We start from the raw sequence: 4,228 nt of genomic DNA, 5'->3' as shown, positions 1-4,228 counted from the left end.
AAGAAGAAGAAGAAGAAGAAGAAGAAGAAGAAGAAGAAGAAGAAGAAGAAGAAGAAGAAGAAGAAGAAGAAGAAGAAGAAGAAGAAGAAGAAATATATAATGTAAGGAGGGATAGTTCCAGAAACCAAGGTCTCAAAAAAGCAACTTCTAGCCAATGAACCGCCCATGTTCCTGTATTCCCACACTTGCAGGACAGTTGTTCAGAACTTGGAGTTAGGAAATAACATCAGAAGCCAGGTTCCCCCTGGCTTTTTTGCACAAAAGACATTTTGGGGAAAAGGCAGATAGACCTGTCCTTTTTAATTTATAAATGTCTGCTCTCTACAAATGAAGAGGTAGGGTATCTGTAGCTCTCTTTTCAGACTCCGCTGTCATTTCCCCACCTCTGCTGGGGATCCAGGAAGTCTGTGTTAGCATACACTAGATGGGGCGCACTTTAAAGAGGCCCCTTTGAAATAACGGTTGCTAGCGAGACACTTTTTCACATGCATAAAAAAAATTTAATTGCTATTGAAAAAAAACCTCTGTAGGAAGTATAAATTGGTTTTAGTAACGTCAGAAGACAATGTGTTCTGGAAGCGGAGGCAACTAGAGAGTAAATTCTAACGGCAATTTGTTTGTTTTGTTTTGTTTTTTGTTTTTCAAGACAGGTTTCTCTGTGTAGCATTGGAGCCTGTCCTGGAACTCGCTCTGTAGACCAGGCTGGCCTTGAACTCGTAGAGATTCGCCTGCCTCTGCCTCCCAAGTGCTGGGATTAAAGGCGTGTGCCACCACTGCCCTGCTGGCTCTAACAACAATTTAAGAGGAGCATCCCAGAAGGCTACACTACAGCAAATATAATAACGAAACCTTGTCTGTGGGGATTTCAGATAATTCCTACAAACATATTACACTGTGTCTAAATCAAAGAGAGTTATGTGTCCAAGTGGTAACATTTTATATAAGTAGTTTGTCCTATATCCCAGCAAGTCTTAGTTGTGACTTAAACGTGTGACTTCACTAAATTGTCTTTTAATTTTTTTTTCAAGACAGGGGTCTCTGAGTAGCCCTAGCTGTCCTGGAGCTTGCCCTGTAGGCCAGGCTGACCCAGAACTCACAAAGATCCACCTGCTTCTGCCCTCCAAGTGCTGGAACTAAAGGTGTGTTCCAATACTTCCCGACTTAATATTATACTCTTTTAAAAAAGCAAAACCTTGGGGCTGGAGAGATAGCTCAGTGGTTAAGAGCATTGCCTGCTCTTCCAAAGGTCCTGAGTTCAATTCCCAGCAACCACATGGTGGCTCACGACCATCTGGAATGAGGTCTGGTGTCCTCTTCTGGCCTGCAGACATACATACAGACAGAATATTGTATACATAATAAATAAATAAATAAGCCGGGCGGTGGTGGCGCACGCCTTTAATCCCAGCACTCGGGAGGCAGAGGCAGGTGGATCTTTGTGAGTTCGAGACCAGCCTGGTCTACAAGAGCTAGTTCCAGGACAGGCTCCAAAGCCACAGAGAAACCCTGTCTCGAAAAACCAAAAAAAATAAAATAAAATAAATAAATAAATAAATATTAAAAAAAAAAAAAAAGCAAAACCTTGAGCCAGGTTTGGTAGTGTATGCCTTTAAACCCAGAGGCAGGTGGATCTTTGTGAGATTGAGACTAACATGGTCTACATAGCTAGTTCCAGAATAGCCAGAGATACCCAGAGAAACCCTGTCAAAAAATTTTTTTGTTTTCCACAACTCAGCAGTTGGGCTCGATCCCCAGCGCAGCCTTAAAGGGTGTTTGTTAGTCATAGGTCATAGTCAAGGGTTCTCTTCAGCAGCATATTGTTAAAACTGAAAAGATACAAAGATTAACACAGCCCTGTGCACCATAGATTCATGAAACATTCCATCTTCTTATACACCAATAAGAACAAAATCATAATAAAAGCAATATGGTTTTGTTGTTGTTGGTTGGTTGGTTTTGTTTTTTGTTTCTGCGACAGGTTTTCTCTATGTAGCCTAGGTTGGCCTGGAGTACTGCATAGACCAAACTGGCCTCTTCCAGGATCCATCTGTCTCTAAATTCTGGGATTAAAGGCATGTGCCACCATGCCCAGCAAAGCAACAGAAATATTCCTAAAGAAACTTAGAAATAAGATTCTCTCTCTCCCTGGCAGCAGCCTCCACAGGGTTGGGAATTCCTTAATCAAACAAAGCTCCTGGCTCACTCTGTAGCCTAGTCAAAAGGCCTTCTGCTGTCTGCCCTCAACCCCTCGCTGTGTCCCAGGCTGGCTCCAGCACCTTTGTCTGCCGGTCTCAACCTAATCCAAGAGATCAGGCAGCCAGGGGAGGCAACAGAGAGCAGGTCCACTGGGTCTGGCCTTCCCTAGGGGAAGTCTGTGGTCAGTTCAGGTACAGTCCGGACCCCTAAGTCCCCAGTACTCCCAACTGAAGACAAGAACACTTCTGTCCAGTGTCAGCAGCCCACCCAGCAGTGTCCCTAACCATCCCCCTCCACATTCGTCCCCCACCACTTCCCAGGCCTCTCCCACTCTCCCTAAGCAGATCCTGGTCCAGGCTGACTCACAATTCCTCACAGGCCACAGTGGAACTAAGGTTTCATAGCAACTTGATCAGAATTCAGAAAAGAGGCCATAGGACCATAGAGGAATTGTCCTTCTTTCTGTCCTGATAAGCCAAAAGCAGAAGAAAATTGCCAGAGTTGATGTAGGCCTTTGCCATCCACTGCTTCTACGTCCCTCTTCTACCTGCAGGAATTCCCAGAGTGCTGTCCACATCCAGATGTTGCTGACTTCCAGGGAGCCACCCCTCCCCCATCCCCACCCCAAGTCTAACCGGCGCTGGTCCTGCATTAGACTAAACTTTCTATTTTAAGAGCAATGGGGGCCTACAATCAAGCTAGTCTCTGATAAAGCTAAAAAAATGAATGGGAATCATAGGGACACTGTCCCTAACGGCTAAGAACGAGCGACTCCTCAAATGTGCACTGGCAGCAGATTGGATGGTGGTACACAATACAGCCTCGAGAAAGAGTGATCTGTAGTTAGAGCCAAGAGCATAGGTGAAGTTCACAAAGGGTTAAGTAAAAGATGCCAGACAGAAATGAGGTCACATGGCCTGATTCCATTCAGACCGCACAGATGGCACAGAAGCGAGCACAGTTGTCCTGCAGTGGCAGAAGTCATGGCAATGGCTGCTTTGTGGGGGCTTTGTGGTAAGAAGACAAAAGAGAACTGCGCTGCTGTCTTTAACGTGCTGCTGGTTGTACCCGTGTGTCTAATTTGTACTTTTAAAATTATTTTTTTAAAGAGATCACTATGTAGCCCTGGCTATCCTAAAACTCACACCCAGCTGGCCCCGAACTCATAGAGTTCCTCCAGCTCCTACCTCCTGAGAGCTGGGATTAAAGGTGTGCACCCCGACACCTGGCAGGTTTTTTAACTTTTAAATTACACTTGTTTGTCTACTTGTGTGGAAGGAGGGCATGCCAGCCACAGTTCTCTGGTGGAAGTCAGAGGACAACTTGCAGGAGTCTGTTCTCTTCTTCCAACACGTGGGCCCCAGGGACTGAACCTAGGCTGTCAGGCTTGGCACTGGGCACCTGCTGAGCCATCGCTCTGCCCTTGTCCTGAATCTTAATTAAGCTTTGCACTTATGATGTGAATATTGTTGGGTTCTCACATCACACAAAGATGGGAGACAGACCACCAAAGTCTATTAAACTAGAAGCAAACTTTATTCTAGAAAAAGAAGAAAATATCTCCATGGGGCACTAAAAACTTCTCAGCTATACCTGTGAGCACAGCCAGAGACTGGGCTTCTGTAGCTGTGGTCATGGGCAGTTTTCAAATTCCCTTTTTATAATAAGAAGCAAGCGTTAGGCATGAACAAAAGAATTTTTACAATCTCAAGGTAAAACTCAGATACAAATTACCTTTTTTTTTTTTTTTCAATTTCCGTTAACAGGGTTTTTCAGTTAAACTAGTGTTTGTATTTGTTCTTTCTGGCACTTTCTGATGGTGTTTACCAAAGCTCCACACTCCCCTGATATTGCCAGTTTCACATAGCCGGGAAGGGTACGGGACAATGCACAACCAGAAAGTCACATACGTCCCGTCATTTAAAAGTTAACTCAGAGCTGGGCGGTGGTGGCGCATGCCTTTAATCCCAGCACTTGGGAGGCAGAGGCAGGCAGATCTCTGTGAGTTCGAGACCAGCCAGGTCTACAAGAG

At 45.0% G+C, this 4,228-nt stretch overlaps 1 protein-coding gene across 1 annotated transcript in view; it reads left to right on the top strand.

Annotated features, from left to right (window-relative positions):
- Positions 1-4,228, top strand: part of Cd27 (CD27 molecule) — an 8,181-nt gene that overhangs the window by 1,708 nt on the left and 2,245 nt on the right. The window lies entirely within an intron of this gene.

Source organism: Microtus ochrogaster, unplaced genomic scaffold, assembly GCF_000317375.1.
Source record: "Microtus ochrogaster isolate Prairie Vole_2 unplaced genomic scaffold, MicOch1.0 UNK1, whole genome shotgun sequence".
Taxonomy (NCBI): domain Eukaryota; kingdom Metazoa; phylum Chordata; class Mammalia; order Rodentia; family Cricetidae; genus Microtus; species Microtus ochrogaster.
The sequence above is the reverse complement of the archived record's forward strand: the minus strand, read 5'-3'. Positions and strand labels throughout refer to the sequence as shown.